General features: G+C 36.1%; 1 non-coding gene across 1 annotated transcript; it reads right to left on the minus strand.

Annotated features, from left to right (window-relative positions):
• Positions 1-11,790: 11,790 nt before the first annotated feature.
• LOC112472544 lies at positions 11,791-11,909 on the minus strand. Its single transcript, XR_003043648.1, has one exon. It is a non-coding gene; the product is annotated as a 5S ribosomal RNA (ribosomal RNA).
• Positions 11,910-18,245: the final 6,336 nt, after the last annotated feature.

An 18,245-nucleotide genomic window follows, 5' to 3' on the forward strand; every position in this document is an offset into this window, starting at 1 on the left:
TTTTAATGTATATAAATTTTCCTAAGAAATAATAATGTCAAAAAATAATAAAAATTGAGCGGGTGAAAATATAGTGAAATAAGAATGGTACAGTGTGATAGTTTCTGAAATAAGGTGATGAGTACATAGGGATTTACCTTATAGTATATTATTTATTTTGTGCAATTGTTGAAGTTTTCCATAGTAAAAAGTGAAATCAAATAAAAGGAAAGAAAAGAATAATGATAAAAAATTAACCATCACAGGCTGTAATCACATATGCTTTGCGGCATACAAAGTAAGAAGGCAATAAATGGCTGGCTGAAGAATTAAAAATAATAGCTAATATTTATTAAAATGCAACTGAATCCTAACCACAGCACTAAATGCTCTGCATGGATTATCTCATTTAATTCTCACAACGACCTTGTGAGGTAGGTACTATATTATTTCCACTTTATAGAAGAGGACATTTAGGCATAGAGAGATTGGATAATTTGTTTGAGATTAAACATCTAGCAAGTGACAGAACTGAGCAATAAAACTCCACAGCCTCAACTTGAAACACCATCTCTTGGTGTAAACCCGGGGCCATCTGTTACTCTGCTTTACTATGGAAAGCAAGGGTCTCATCATGCCGTTATAACGAGTAGGGTTTTGCTCAATGAAATTCATGGGATACTGGGAAAGCTGGCCTGGCAGTTTCCTCTGAAATGTAAAACAGTACTGGTGCTTCCTCCACGGTCAAAACTTAGAGAGAAGTGAATGTAGCTTTACTGAGGAAAAGAAAGTGATAAGTACCCATAAGAACAGTGAGAGAAAAAATTAAGGAAAATTAGTGAAGAAAGAAAAAGCAGAACTTGAATCTTTACACTTCGATTTAGAGAAGAAAGAACTACTATCTAGCAGAATCTTAAAATAAAATTTCCTAAGAAAGCCCCAGAAAATTTGTGTGTTTGTTACAAGTCAAAAGGATAAGGGAAATACATATGTGCTTTCCTCATATTTCTATGGGCAAAATACTACTCCTTCAAGATTCAGACTCCACAAAGCTTTCAACCAACCCCTACCACAGTTAGGGTTTCTTCTTCTATGTTCCAAAGGTCTTCGTGCATAATTCAGAGTGCAAAATATACAATCACTTATTTGTTTATTTACATTTCTTCCTCACTAGATTATGATATTTTTTATTACAAGGTCTTGGTTTATAGACATAACTTGAACTCTGCATACACTAGAATACTCTATTCACTGAACTTCAGCTTTATAATCTTGACATGATTCCTTTTCACTATGGCACCCTTCGACCCATCACAGTTTGTACAGATGTCACTCTTAATTTGGTGAAGACTTCTCTAAATTAAGCATTTCACTTTGTCTCTTTACTGTGACACAAAATATCCTGCCTATTGGTAGATTTTGTAAAGCTCTTCGTTAAATTATAGACTCCTCATGGTTATGACTATGTCTTCATGACCTTTGAATTCTCAGAGCTGAGCAGGATCCTGCATATTAATTGATGCTCATAAAATCAGACATTAAATACATATTTTAAAAGAAAGGAAAGGAAAAAAAGGTTTAGGCACAATGTACCTGGATTGGCTAAAATGGACTCAACAACATCTTAAAACAAAGTTTAAACACCTCAAAGGCCCGTCTCAAATGATCTCCCAGATCTTTTCACATATATGATCTTTCTAGACCCTAACTTCTTTCTCTACTGAACATATCACTCAAGAATGAGCCATTTTCTCCTTGTTCTTTGGAAAGTTATCACAAACATGTTTTTAGTACAGAAGAGGGAGGATACCAGGAGCTGAATTTACCTCTGAACTAAGATCGGAAATAAAATCAATGAATTAAAAAAAAAAAAATTAAGAAACAAAGGATTCAGAAATTCAAAAAGAGACTTAAGAAACAAAAATAAATTAAATTCTATTTTGTTTGAAGAGAATATCAGATTTCACCTACTGTGTACCATACCCGGAGACTGAATAAATGGAGAGTTCCTGACCAGGGATTAATGATTTATTCTCAAGTGGAGTCCATGGGCCATGGGCGCCTTTAGAGAAGACCAAAAAAAAAAAAAAAAAAATTGTGGTTACTTGCACTCTTTCATTAAAGGATAAAAAGAGAGCTTTGGTGATTTCCTTTTTTCTCCTAACACCAATTGTGAGTGTTTTAATTTTCTACAAATTCTCTATTTCTGTCTTGAGACAATACTGTGGAGGAGAGTGAGTGAAGGAGGGAGCTGTGCGCTACACAGAACTCAGAAAGCCATGACAATTACAGAGTTAAAAGGGGATTTTATTTTTTAAAATTTCATAGCAATTGTGCTCAAAACAAATTAATTTCTTTGGCCTCTAAAATAACTATCAGCAATAAATGACTTGTAGCTGAGTTTACAAAGTAAACATAAAATGTTTTTGAAAACTTCAGATTCTCAGTGCTCTGTTTGCATCTCTTTTTCACTTAGAATGATTTATTTTGTTTATTTTTTTAAATCAAGACAGCACAGAAATTTAGTTCTTAGACTAGGTTCTGAGAATCTAAAATCTTAATAGCAGAACAAACACAACAAAAACAGAAAAAAGAACACTTCTAACAACTTAAAATATTTTATAGACTGCATACTCAGAAAATAGTCTCCATTCAGCCAGAGTTTGGAAACTGGCATGTACAGGCAAAACAAATCCACAACTTGTTGCCGGTTTGGTTTTTTTCCCTTTCCTTCCCTTCCCTTCCCCTTCCTCTTCCTCTTCCTTTCCTTTTCTTTTTTTTTTATTGAACATCAATATTTCTTACAATAGAAAGATGTTTTCATTATCTTATCACGTGAGACGAAGATTTTTAATTTTTTTAAATTTCATTCAGTCAAGTTCTTCCAGCCTAGAACCATGTATTCTTCCTCATACTCAACCTCCTAAGTTTATGTGCAGGAAAAAGAATTATACTTAACTCAGGTAAAAAGACCTTACAATAGAGAAAACACCCCCTCACCAAAAAAAAAAAAAAAATCACTCTCTTCAAATCACCTTATATTTATATCCTAAGTCTTACATGTGTGTGTTCATTTTCCATCTCCCCCACGAAGTTGTCCCTGTTGAGAAGTTCTTTGCACCAGGCTCCTGAGAGAATATCCTGAGAGCTTTACTGAATTACGGTTTTACATTTAACCTCTTTTGTCCATTAATTACCACTCAGAGGAAGGTGCTGCTTCAACAGCAATCAGCTCTCTGGTTCCCTGTGGTCAGGGAGAAAAGCAATTAAGTGCTTGGGGGTAGGGAACAGGAGAGAAGGAGGAAGGGACATGGGGGGAGAAAGGGAGAGAGAGAAAGATAGAAAATGCTATTTATCCTCTGATTAAAAAAATGGAGTTAAAGGGCATTGAGAAGGCATCTAAAAAAAATAAACAGAGGCAAATCAACACTCAAGATAGATATAAACAACAGATATAAAATAAGCCAATTTGTAAAACTGCAGGGTCTTATGTACTTCCTAACAAAATTTTGTAACTATTCCTGGAGTAGACATGCAATAGTCCCTGCTTTTCCACACCCAGTGGAAGCCTGAGACCATGGTTAATATTGAACCCTAAGTATACTGTTTTCTCCTATATACATACCTATGAAAAGTTTACTTTATAAATTAGGCACAGTAAGAGATTAACAATAACTAATAATAAAATAGAACAATTGTAACCATATACTGTAGTAAAAGTTATATAAATGTGGTCTCTCTCTCAGAATGTCTTAGTGTACTGCACTCATCTTCTCACTTAAAGTTAGCGTTTCATTGTTTCTCTGAGGCACATCCAAATTGTCAGCACATCCAAAGTCACTACTCGCACTTTGGGGCCGTTGTTAAATAAAATAAAGGTTACTTGAAAACAGCCCTGCGATACCATGACAGTAGACCTGATAACCCTTGAGAAGTGATCAAGGGTCGTAGCTTACACAGAGTGGAGACACTGGACAAAGGGATAATTCATATGTGGGGGGAATGGGGGTACTGAGTGGGACTCGTAAGCTTTCATTACTCCTGAGACTGGCAAGCAATTTAAAATTTATGAATTGTTTATTTCTGGAATTTTCCATTTAATATTTTCAGACCCCGGTTGACTACGGGTAACTGAAACCACAAAAAGTCAAACTGTGAATAAGGGGGACTACTGTACACAAATACATTCATTTAAGAGCACAGTACTATGGCAAAAACAGCCAACACTTATCAGGTGGTTATTCCTATGCCGGGTCCTATTAAACTCCTCACCGCTATCCCATTTAGGATCCCAAATACTCTCTTAGGTAGATAACTATATCTCAAACCCATAGTGCCATTTGTAATTCTGCAATTCAGCATTTTTCAGATTTTAGAAAGTCAATATGGAGCATGTGCCATAGAGTAGGAATCCCTTCCACGGAAGCTGGAACTCAAACATGTCAACATTCCTAAAGCAAACAGTGTAGACAGATGCAGAAGTAGGAAGAAGACTACTTCTCACTAGGTTAGGTCAGGTTTTACCACCAAAAGCTTTTTTGCCAAATTTAGACTTAAAAACAAAAACAAACAAACAAAAAAAAAACATCTCTTTTCAGAGGTTGAATTTCAGAGTTGAAGATTGAATGTATTATCAACTCCATTTTACAAAGAACGAACGAAACAGGGACTCAAAGAGGATAAAGTGTCTTGCCCCTTGGCACCAACAGCAGGGTATGGGCTGGATTCAACCAGGAAATAGATTCTAGAGCCTGTGCCTGAAACACCATTATCCTGCCCTTCAAGTTTTCTTTAGGTGTCTAAGTAAATGCAGATGTGCCTGAAGTCTTTTTGTCCATCCTGAAGACTTAAACTGGCCTTTCTGTTCATTACTTGTCTTTCTCTGCAACCTCAATTAGAATATGATTTTAGAAAGAAGAAAAAAGGGAAAACACGATTTTTCCTTCGGTGATAGCAGAAAGAGAATCAGCCTTGGATCTTTATTTTCTTAGGAATTTGAGAAGAGAAAGGAGGAGAAGGTGGAGAGGAGAAGAGAGAAGAGGAGAGGAGAGAAGAGAGGAGAGTGGAGGGAGGAGGAGGAAAGAAGGGGAATGGTGAGGGGAAGAGAAGGAGAGAGAAGAGGAGAGGAGAGGAGAGAGGAGAGTGGAGGGAAGAGGAGGAAAGAAGGGGAATGGTGAGGGGAAGAGAAGAGGGATGGTGGGGGGCAAGAGGAGGAAAGGGGAAAGAAGAAAGGACCTGAAGCCTGGGATCCAGAAATGACCAAAGCATTTAAAAATTCCTAGTAATTCAAGATGTCTTTGTTCTTGCAGTGTCAGTCTCTTTATCTCTTCAGGCCTTTGGTAGTCAGCTGCACAAAGAGATGCCTCCTAGGAGTGAATGTTTGCCCAGTTGAGGATGCGGCCAAGCTTCACGTCTGGTTAACATACAAAAAGGACAGGTCGAGCAGACTGGTAAAATGGTCACCAAACTGATCTAATCCCGCAAAGGCTGCGGTTCAAGGGCAGAGTTCAGAGGTGATGTGCTACCTAGGAATGTGCGAAAACTTGAGAATGACGTCGGACTTTATCAGGCCAGAAGAATGGGGGTTTGATCTAACCCCCTAAGGTACAGGGCGACCCTGGCTGAAATTGGGTTACATTAGGTACAAGAGTTTGTGGATGGTTAACTTTTGCATGCATGCATAGAGCGTCTTCAGCACTGTTACTCTTACTCTCCTACATTTTAATAGGATTTCTGCTGGGAGAAAAGGGAGTGTTCTGAAATTACACATAACCCTGAAATGCCTATGGGAGCGTGTGGTTTGGGAATGTCCTTTGCTGTGCCTATCAAAGCAGGAAAAGGGTTGGCACACATTGTTTATGTTTTCAGTTTGAAATCCTAACAGCTAAACTTGAGCATGATGGCCAAACTAATGCCAGAAAAAAAAAGCAAGCCCTCACAAATCAGTCTTGCACGGCACGGCAGCTTCAGTATCTCTTTTTCTGTCTTTCAAACCAGGGCAGCTGCGCCCTACAATCAGTATTTCTGCATCAATATCTTCGGTGCTAAATTCATAGATGGGAATTTAATCTAGGTCCAAGCATAAAGGTTGGATTCTTACTTCACTCCTTCTTTCTATTACGTGAGGTAGCTTGAGTTGCTTCATCGTTTTTTAATGTTGTAGCTTTTGATACTTCACCACCAATGTGTGCCTAGGGCCTTGTCAATGTACTGATTTGTATATTGCTGTTTCCAACATGAATAGAGACCTCAATTCCAATAAGGGTCCCGCACATAGGAGGCACTCCCTAAATGTTGGTAATTTAAAAAATTTATAAAAAATATACCCTCCTAGCTCATGAATTTTCTTTGTGTGATGCCTTAACTCAGAATAAGGTTTTAAATGTTGTGTACACAGGGGCTTACTGGTGTGATGATAGAAATATTTTTTCTTACATTGTAAACTTTCTTTTACCAAAATCAGTACCCAGGCATCAGAATAAACCATATATATATATATTTTTTTTTTTTTTTTAAAGCTAATCAGCACATTTCTTTCTCTGCACTAATTTAAGAAGGGCAGACATGGGCGTACACATGTGACACTCGAATGTATGTAATTTTCCTTTTGCATCATTTCTTGAATTTTACGCTCTTCTCAAAACTAACCCTCTGGACCCTAACCCCCAAGCAAGCACATATGTAGCACACACAGTGCTTTGTTCCCCTGAAATAAAATTCTAGTAAAATGAAAGTTTTCACACACACACACAAAATACTATATTAGGCCAGAGAGTCGTAGTCAAGATACTGAAATATATTTTTACTCTAATAACACCCTAAAACCTTTTAACTGTGAAATAGTCAACTAAATAATCCCATTTTAGTTAGCTTCATTAGAAATTTAATTATTGCCTAACACAAAGTGTTACACCAAATGACTCAGTTTAAAAACAAGTTTGTCCAATCACACATTTAGATGTTTTTATTTTATTCTACACAAGTAGAGTGTTTTCTGATCTAAATTGACAAGTTCAGCATGAGTACGTAGAAGGAAGAAAAAAAAAGGAACTCTCATTAAAAAATGAAGACAGGAGTTTTTTAATGAAAACAGAAAGGCATGAAAACATACCTTTCATAGCCAGAGAATCATAGCCAGCATTTTGATAACAGAATGAACTTTAATCTGTACATGTGATTCTGAGAAATCTTTTGAGGGATGACATAGATTATTGAAATAAACAGTATTAGCAGAGTCACAAGGCTAGGATCACTTTCTGTATCCATGATACTGAGTTTCAGATTAACATGATTATTTTACTTGTGTTACCAAATTTAAAGTTAGGAAATTTTGGTTGTGGTCCTATCCTCATTAGGCAGACATGTATATATTTATAATTTTGAAATAATTAGACAGTATAGACTGGACAGCATTTACAAGAACAAGTTTAGAGGTTGTTTAAGGGTCTACTCGCATGGCTCAAAAAAGGTCCCAAGCAACTTTGGTAAACGTTTGCTTTGGATAAAATTTCTAGTTCTGCACAAAATCCTACATAAGAACATTATTGTTTTTCAAAGTGTATATTTCCTTTTTTTCATTCATTCTCTTCCCCTTTCCCCACCATTCCACCCCACCTCTTTTAGTCAAATGGCCAGAATTATCTGGTTAATTTTGGGCAGCTTTGAAAGGGATATTGTCTTCAACCCAGAAACCTGGATTTCTGCTCTTGCAGCTAGCTTTGCTTGGACTATCAGATGAGGAAGAATAATCATCTGATTTGGATTTAACTTCAAAATGCCTAAAGTACTTATCCAATTTTTATATAGCAAAAGGAAGACAACCTAGACTGGAAGGATACAGCAAATTTCAAACGTTTGGAAGGAAGTATTCTTATTTCTTGGGCTAGAAGCATGGCTGGGTTTGAATTCATGGTGAAATATGTTTAAGAAAGTACGTTTTCACTCATCTTTGATAAGGCAAGTATAACCAGGGAAATGCTAACATTGGGGGCTTTCTGTAATTCAAGAATAGGTCAGATACTTGCCATCACCTGAAAAAGAATAGTAGTAGTCCATGATTTTTGAGTGACAGTATGATGAAGGTAACATACCTTTCCTATTATCTCATCTCATACATGAATGGCAGGGGCTCTCAATGATAACAAGTCTCTGTACTTTAGTCTCAAATTCTGCAAGAAACAGGTATTTTAGATAACTGAATTTTCCAGTTATCTAAATGTCAGCAAGAAAATCCATGTCTTCAACACTTGTCTGTTAGCTTGCTTAGCTATACATCCTGACAAAATATTGAGCGCCTTGCTGAGTTTGTATGATTACAGTGAACATCAATTCTCATAAGTATTGTAGATATAGAATTTAAAGAAATCAGATTTTTTTTGTGTAAAAAATTGAGGTTTTCTTATCAGTCTGTTTATTATGATCTGTAATGCTCTCTAAAATGAAGAGGATTAAAAAAAAAAAAATCCAACTGGGTGTTCCAGTAATCAAAGTTGTGCTGATCCCTGAGATATGATAACCAGAAAACTAAGTAAAAAGTGGTCAGGAAACAACTGCCATAAACCAGGTGTGTTGACATTACAATAGTGTCCAAGAATGCCAAATTACAATTATGCATCTGAGGAGAAAATGAGCCTGGCAGGATTTTGGAATTCACTCAGTTATTTGAATGGTATGATCTTTTCTCAGATACCTCAGGCTGTTTCTCTGGTCTCTTTCAAGTTTCTGCTCAAATATCACTTTATCAGTGAAGCCTTCCCTGATGATTTTACTTAAAATAGCAACATGCCCCTGCCCCTCCCCCTCGCCCCGACTCTATTACCCTTTCTGTGGGGCCTTCTCGCAGCATTCCCAGCGCGAGCACGTCAGCCCTGCTCCTCAGCACTAGCACCGCCTGATACATTTCACTGGCTTGTTTACCTCTCTCTCCAAGGGCAGGAATTTTTGTTTGGTTCATTGCTGTATCTCCAGTGCCTAGAACAATGCTAGCCACATAATAGGTACTCAGTAAATATTTATGAGCGAACAGATTAATTTTAGCATCTTCTAAAGCCCTGGTTGAAGAGTCCCCGACTTCAAGGTCTTCCTGTCTAATGGGAAAAATCAGACAAGAATGAAAACAACTACAGTACAGTGAGATCTGAAAGCAGTGCACCAGGATGGTATTGGTTGGAAGCTGGTGCTTGACCTCAGACAAACCTGGATTCTAGCCTTAAATCGTCCCACTGATCTCTGTCCTTGGGGAAGTCATAGTATAACATCGTTATACCACGTGTTTTCAAATCAGAGATAACTATATAAACAAATGTCTCCTCTTACATGCTTGTGATGCAGAGTCAGTGGAGGGATGCACATAGGTGTTTAGCACAGTCCTTGCACAGTCAGAAAGTCTGCAGTAAGTGCCTGCAGCATCGGGTCAGATTTTTACAGAGGCAAAGAGCAGAGCAGAGCACAGGGGCTAAAGCTGTCCAGTGCTCCTGGGAAGGCTTGCCAGTAAGAGGACTGAAGTGAGAATGGAGGAAAAATGGTCCTCAACAAGCATATAATGAAACAACATATTAAATTTTCCTGCACCGAATGCATTAAACTTTTTAAAAATGAGGAATGAATCTACTAGTAATATGAATATGTTATCAGTGTAGGGGCTTCTCCAGCTGAAAATGGGTTATTGACAAGTCTCTCCACTAACTAGATCTGGCTTTAACCTTCCATACATCTTCACTGAGTTGCCGGTCTTTCTAAAATGGAGTGAAAAAAAATAAAAGCCCACTTGGTACTAAAGTAGTAGGTATTATTGCCCTGAGAAAGAAACATCTAAGCCACTAACCACCTTCACCATCACAACCCATCACTGCTTTGGCAGCAGAGGTTTTGCTAAGCAGAATACAATTGTTCTTCTCAGGAAAAAAGGCTAATTCAAGATCTGGTTCCAGATCAGGTTCCAAACCAGAATTCTAAATCTACAGGGAAAAAAAGAAGTTAGCCTCCTTTTCGATCACTGGTGAATTATCTATTCCCTTTCCCTATACCCCAACAGATCCCAAACTCATTAACAGTCTCTTTAGGACAAGTCTTCCTATCTCTGCACTCAAGAATCTTTAAAGACAGTGACACACAGCTTTTAAATTCAATCAATTTCACAACTAATTGTGCTGTAACTGGGATCAATTGTCTAACTGCCTTTTGGCAACTGGAGTTGAGAATTTTGAGATGGAAACAAGTCCTCAAGGCTAGGACTCAGCTAGATATAGGGTTAATACTTGTGTCCTCTTTTCATCTGCAGAATCTCCTATACATGACATAATCAGACTAAAAGAAAAACCTGGGGGTGGGGGGATTATATAAATTTGGCATTACCACAACTTTTTCAGTTGTTCAAGATTGTAAAGTTCCAGCCTAATAATAAATATCAGGCAATCCTTAGTAAGCTTATGAGTCAGCGATAGGAATATAACTCAAATTTTACTACCCACTTTAAAAGACTAAAAGCCATACCAAATTGGGCAGAGATGTACTATATTAGTAATCACTAAATCAGAACTAGCCGAAAGGCAATGGTTTCTTCTGGTGACATTTTGTTTCATGTTTAAAGTAACCATTACCTCATGTTTAGGAAGCAAAAATAAAGTTAGAAAAGGAGAGGGAAAACAATTCATTTTTAATTTGAGGCCTGCCTCCACAGCTTTATTACTTAATTAAATGTTAAGCGCACCCAAAGGGAGTTTTCTGGGGCGGTAGAAATATTCTACCTTTTGATCGGGGCGTGGATTACATGGGTGTGCAAAATTCACTAAACTCTATACATTTAACTGTATAAAATTTTTACATCAATTTAAAGGAAAAAAATGTGTAGCCCACACCTTGAAAGTTATGTCCAAGTGATACTTAACACCCAAAATGTAAACCTAGAATAAAACTATTAAAAAAATTATATTTAAATAAACACTCATTGCAAAAATGACGAGTGCTATAATAAAATATATATATATATATGGAAAATACTCAAGATTTGGTTGAATTGTGCTATCTCATACACCACGGAAATGCTTCTAATCTGTTAGCTCACATTAAAACCCAACTTTCCATGCTAAACCTTTAAAACATGAAAGTAATTAAAGTCTGTACCAAAACAAATCGTAATAACTTAGCTGTGCCAAAAAACACTCTGAGTTCTGTTTGGGTTCCTCTTGGACTGGATCTGGTGTCCTAACTCCTTCATACGTTCCCCAGGAAGTAGAAGCACTGCTGGTTGCCATGCCCTTATTCAAAAAAATAATACTCTTAACATAGCCTATAAAAGTGAGATGGCTGTGTTCTTGCCAATGCTTATAGTCTAGGTTTAACTATTAAAAACACCCTGTTTTACTCTCAAGAGTCAGTTTAGTTGCTAAACTTATCAAACTATATGGTCACTCTACCTAGTGTCCCTTCCTCTGGGAAGCCTCTTTAGGTCGTCACATCTATTATAGATCTCGGGAAACCACTTCACCCCTTTCCTTTCCTTAGCATGTCTCAGGTCCAGTCTTTACATTTGTTGGTAACTCTCTCTGCCACTAGGCTTTAAGCTTCTTGAGGGCAGAGAAAGTGATTATTTTTGCTTAGCACAGTACTTGGCACACAAAGTAACTCAATAAGTATTTAAGTGAATGTGACAGAAACAGAACAAAACACCAGTCATAATATTTTAACCATTAAAAAAGACCCCAGAAGACTTTTATTTATTTATTTATTTTTAGGTGAGGCAACCCTTGGTTGACCTCACAGATTACAAGGACCTTGTCAGTTTACAATCCCTTATTTTTTTTTTATTTTTTACGCCTACAGCACCTGGTCTTCTTAGGTGGTTTCCCATCCAAGTACTAACCAGGCCCGACCCTGCTTAGCTTCCGAGATCAGACGGGATCGGGCTTGTTCAGGGTAGCATGGCTGTAGACCAGAAGACTTTGAAAGGATAGGGCAATGGGGAAAAATCATGAATCTGGGAGTTAGGTGAAGAGAGCTGGCATCTACTGTTTCAATATCACATTAGCGCTCCATCTCTAACTCAATGACCATAACTACTGTCTCAAGGGATAACTATTCTGACAACACTGGCCACCTAAACTTTGTTTTAATTAGTTCCAAAGTCTTATTCTTACATCACAATCTTAAACATTAGAGGAACACATTGACTAATTCATAAGGCTACATACACATAACTCAAAGCAGGGCCTGAACCACCCAAGTGCTTTAAGATGTAAGACTTCTGGAAAGGTCAAAGGAATTTTGTCCCTAAGTCTCTTGAGGTTCTTCTAAGAAACTTTGTTTCCTATAGTATTGCCAAATAGATTAGCAAGAAGCTCTGCTGGCTGAGTACCTATTTCACAAAGATATGCAGTAATGCTATACAACCCAGCAGCAAGCTACTCAAAAATCATCACAAAGAAAAAGGAACTTGAGTTTATAAACTAAAAAAGGACCTACAGTTACTTATTCATTTATGACTGACTAGGAGAAATTAATTATATTAGTGATTCAAGCAAAGGTTGTATCAGGTTACATCACAAGAAGAAACTGAAATCCAAATTGATAATTTATAAAAAAGGCTGCTTTTCTTTGCAGTAAAGGAGTACTCACACCATTCTAGATTAAGAAGAGATAACCACTGAGTTCTGTTTGAAAACCACTGTTTGAAGATCTCTTGTAAAAGCAAAACCAAATACAAATAGCTTGAAGGGCTGCAAATCCTGTGAAAAGTTAACTTTATATAGCAGAGTTGTGAGGTTTAAACAAGAAAATAGATGCAAACATGCACTGTACAGGTCTGTATTGCTATACACATTTGGTAGAGTCACTCCACCTCTCAATTTAAGGTGCCTTCAATATAGACAAAAGATCTGAAGAATTCCTTCTTTTTTCCTTACTGAGAAAATAGCTCCAAAAACTACAATGCTAAGGACACAGCTCGGGAAAGGCTATAAAATAAACATACAAAGAAGGCCTGGGTTATCTACTTCCACCCTTAAAAAGTGTGTGTGGAGGAACAGGGAGAAGCAGTTCATTTCCTTTCTATATTATTTCAAGTACATTTCTTGCATCTATTGGCTAAAACAGACTTTTAAAAAACTCCAAACACAATCACAGTAATATCACATTTTCAAGAAACCAAGAAAACAAACTGCTATATTTAATTTGCCTCCATGATACTGAATTTGCAACTTCCAAGAATCCAACCATTCATTGCTAAATGTTGTCATGTATTTGACCTTGACCACACTTATTTTTATCCCAGTTTACATGTGGAGTAATGGGCTCAGAAAGACTAAGCAACTTGTCAAGTCACAAGCTGGTAGCTGGTACAGGCCTGGATACCAACTCATTCCTCCGAGTCCAAGACTAGTATTCTTTATACTAAATCCCAATTGCCTCCTAAATAAAGCCTAGTTTTAAGACAGTTCTGTGCCTAGTGTAATGAACATGGAAAGCGAAAGGGTTTCAAGGATGAAAATGACCAAAGATGACCAACTAGCAATAAAAAGTTAAAACATTCATGTTTCAACAATGTGAAACAGGTAAATAAATCATATACCAGAATATAATAGCATTTAAGAGCTTGGATTCTGGGGTCATAAAGACCTGAGTTCAAATTATGAGTTTGCTATTTACTAGCTATTTACCATTAGAACAAATTAAATTCCCTAAGCCTCAATTTTCTGTCCATAAAATAAAGATTAAAAAATACTGACCTACCCGCCAACCTCACCCGGTTTGGGAGATCAAATAAGAATATATATTGGTAACTTGAAGGCTCACAAGTGCAATTTATAAGAAATACAACTCTAATTAGTCTACTGACTTCTGGGGACAAAACTGCCATAAATCAAGACTGGAAAATACATCCAATCCTGTTAATAGTGCAACTGTCAAATCATATCATTTTAGGTTTATGCCTGTTCACAGAACCTTCTCAAAGTTCAATTTGTTAGTCATCTTTCCTTTCTAAAAATTTAGGAATTGCTCTGAACAAGAGGAAGATACAGTGGACTACTGGTTAAATATTAATGCTAAAACAAATTTAATCCCAGATGTGCAACTACATTAACTTAGTTCTTTTACAAACATGCAAATAAATGAAATGTTACAAAAGTCCTAATACTTAAAAAGAAAATTTCTAAAAGAAATGTGAATTTCAACACGTAGCAACACATAGTTTAATATATAGTTACATGCAGATTTTGAACTGGTATAATATGTATTTTTGATATCTGTTGGCTGTAAAGGATATCTTAATTTTACAAATACAGACTCAGGCAGATAAGCTAAAATTAGACAAGAAACCCCGCTCTTGTCATTTTACAACAGCTTCTCATTTTAAGACTTATCACTTAAAGAATATGATCATGAATTATTCTTGGGAGAGTAAACATTCATCTACTTTAGTGATAATCTAGAGAAATAGTCTCTAAACATTTCTGATCATTTACCCCATCAATAAAATTAGCATATTCCCAATATTATGTTTATTTATAAAATGTGCCATGTGGTTTTGCATACACACATGAAACTGCATGCAAAAGGTTTTAAAAGAATGACATAAAATAACTAGAGATGGCTTATCTGGAAAATTATTTAAATCAAATATACCCATGAGTGAACATGACTTCTACCAATGTTACAATTTGAAATATTAGTGTTTGATGTAATATTCTCAAAATTCAGGAACACGGTTAACTCTACTGTTTTTTCCTTCCTGGTGGTCACTATTGTGATGTTAGGTATCTCACCTATGCTTAATCATCTTTCTATCCTCTGAAATGGGGTCATAAATGGCTTTCACAACTTAAAGGTACAAGAAGAGGCTATAATCATCATACGGTTTATTACAGCTTAAAAAAGTATTCTCTTTTTATAAAATACTGAGACAAAGGCATTAGTACTATATTCGAACTTCTTCAAAAACGCCTTTAGGAGTATATTTATTTACGCTCCCATTCACCCCTCCCCCAGGCCCAGTTTCCACTTAGTATGGGCCATAAACCTTACTAGCACTTTGACCTGCATGTTCACAAATTGAGTGCAGACTTTGTTCTAGATTCATGAATTACAGAATTCCTACAGTAATATTACCCAAACTCTGTCAAAAGACTATGCTGCACAAGCCTCTTGATAAACATCTATGACCACAGCAAATGCACTTTTATTACCAAGCCTTTAAATTCCTCCATCTCAGCTGTTTCCCACTTTTCATATTCCTCATTTTTTTTATCCAACCCTAAACTCGAATCACTTCATCTTTCACTATTATTACTCTTTATAATACTTAATTCCCAAAAGATCACTGCACCTTCAACACTAAAGTGTAAATATAAAAAGACTCATATGAAAGCCAGAAACTGAAGTCCAAAATATTCCTTGTTATTCAACTATGAGATGACAAAAACATTTCTAAAAAAATGGAGACTCCTATGATTGGAAATCTTATCATTTGTCTATCCCTGCTTGATACTTTGATGCCAAAAGAAATTGGTAAACCAAATTAGAACTGCAGTCAAAAAGACTGGTGTCAATTATACGCCACAGATTGTTGAGGAAATGATGTCAATCCTATTATACAATCTCAGGCTTACAGGAGCATCTCAGAATTTTAGCTATTTTTAGAAAATACAAAGATCTATAGAAAAAAATAGAAATTTTAACTCATATAAATTCCTCTGGCCTATTTATATTAATGTAAATAACTTAAGGACTCAGTTAAACAGCTTAGTTTAGTTAGTAGTACAGACTATTTCACTACAAAAGATTTTTTCACAGTTATGTTCCAAATATGAAGAATAAACCATTGTTATATTTTGGCAGCAGCCACATACAAAAATTCAACTGCACAGACTGAGAGATGAGACCAAACTATATGCAGTCCATATATATATCTTCAGATAAATAAGAAATCTATTGTTTCAGACAATCCAGAAAACACTTTGAAGTCCCTTGTGTATGGATAAAACTACCAACAAATTTTCCCCAGTTTATCAATAGCATCTTAGAACATCATCAGAAATAGGGGTCCAAAAGGGAAAGGGAATACCTTTAAACTTCAATATACAAAACACTATTTCAGTTATCATATTTCTCTTCTGCAAAGAAGGAGAGCATCAGAAATGTTAAAAAATCACCGAGAGAAAAGTCTAATAGCAGGCCTGTACATGTAGTCATTTTTGTTCCTAAGATTAGAGGACGCCTGAAAACCTTTTTGAATACTCTTCAGGAATACTGCTTTTAACTTGAAGGACAATTCCATGATCTCTAACGACTTACACAAAACTACTTGCAATTTGGGAGTTGTAGTGACTTAAAGAAATCATTTGTGCAATAGCACCAGAAAGCATTTTTCTGGTGGCCTTTCCAGTCTATTATTAGAGAAATATTGCAGATTAAGGGTAAGGATATGTGATTCCCTTTCCAGATTGCCAGGGAAACAGCCACATTATCCTGCATGAATTAGGATAACACTTGTGATACAATCCACTTTAAGTCTTTCTTCATCATTAGAGCAAGATTGTTACTTACATATGGAGAAAAGGAAGTAATTGTTACAACTACCTGTTAAAATTCAGTAACATTACTAATCTTATTGCCAATAACTAAATTCTCAGCTCAGTAGCAACTAATAATTTTGTAAGGCAGCTCTTTTTAAAAAATGGTTTCTAAGAAACTATCTTTTAACTCAGGCAGTGCCTTTTATCACTATTAGAAGTACACAATTGCTCTAAATGGCATGTACAGGCCTGGCACATATCTGCATGTGCATACAGCAGACACTCAAATGTTTTATCAAAATAGATAGGCAAAACATTCTCTGGAAACAATGAACAAGAAGTATCAGCTACTGTACTAGACAATTGTCTGGGGAATATAAGGTTAAAGTCACAGGAAACAGCTGGATGGATGGTAGGTCTGTGATGCTTGCAAGTCTTTTAAAGAGGAACTTAACAGCTCCTTACATGTCAGACATCACCTGAATTCTAAAAAATGTTTTTATTAAGTTCTCTTTCCACTAAATTTAAAGTACTAAAAAGTATGATGTGATGATCTTCAAAAATAATTCTCCATCTGAGAAAAGGTCTTAGGATAAAAAAATTTGGTCTGGAAGTCATCCTTACTTTGCCCTAGGTCCCCTAAAGATTTAATGTGCAAAACTTTCACCTAGCTTCAAAGTAATTACCAGATGAAATGCAGTCAATATACAATAGTAGTCAGCACTGGTGTGAGACTTGTGTAAAAATGATAGTACCAGTTGTTCTACTGTAGATTCAAGTTTGGAAAACAGGAGATTTTCAAATAGTCTGAAAAATAAAACCGTAATTGGCAAGGGGTATCTATGTGTTGTTATATTTCGAACTCCTAAGGATAGCCTACCAATGAAGCATACAGATATCACTCGTATTCTAAATACCTGCATATTTAGCTGTGTATTATTGTGTAGTCTATAAGATCAGAATTTAATTTTAGTTATAAATTCTGTATTTATTTGGGAATACTGATTTCAAGTAACTTAATTGCATATTTCCAGTGTGAACTTGTTTACATTTCTAACCTCTCCTTCCTAAAAGAAAGGTCACTATATGGTAAGTTACTTAACTGTGTAGAGAAATACCATGTTATCCTCTACAATCAAAGAATTATCAAGTCTTTATTGTATGGGGAAGTGGAATAGACTCCAGCATTATTCATGTTTTAAGGTCTTTGAATATAACTGAAATGTTTGAAAATGAGGAATCAAAAACTCAGCATTTCTACTTTTGAGAATAAAAATTTATAAACATACCTTTTGTTGAATTCCAGGTTAAGTGATTTTTTTATGTAAATCTTGCAGTTGATGAAATGCAAAAAGCGACCAATCTTTCTGCAGTGATTAGCCTATTCTTTAAGACTATGGGTCATCTGCCCCAGGATTTTCTAATTGAACAAGGAATTTATGGGGCAAAATAATTGTTTTTCAAAGATGGGCCAGAATGGAACATATCTTCACTTCAACAGGGAAGCAATGAAATGTAATCCTCTGAATATCACTTTTGGTAGATGTTACCTTTTGTATCTTATCCTCATTTCATGCGTTTAGCCTGGGAATGTGTCCATGTTTTGACTTTAGATTAAAAAAAAAAAAACTTGTTACCCCTGTGTTTCCTGTAACACCTAAATATGTTTACACAGATCATCTTCACTCCTTATCAAATGTTCTTCAGCATGACCAGTGAGCAACTGACATTCACATCTTATAAAACCTGTCTTCTGAG

Source organism: Pteropus alecto, unplaced genomic scaffold (genome assembly GCF_000325575.1).
Source record: "Pteropus alecto unplaced genomic scaffold, ASM32557v1 scaffold76, whole genome shotgun sequence".
NCBI classification, from domain to species: domain Eukaryota; kingdom Metazoa; phylum Chordata; class Mammalia; order Chiroptera; family Pteropodidae; genus Pteropus; species Pteropus alecto.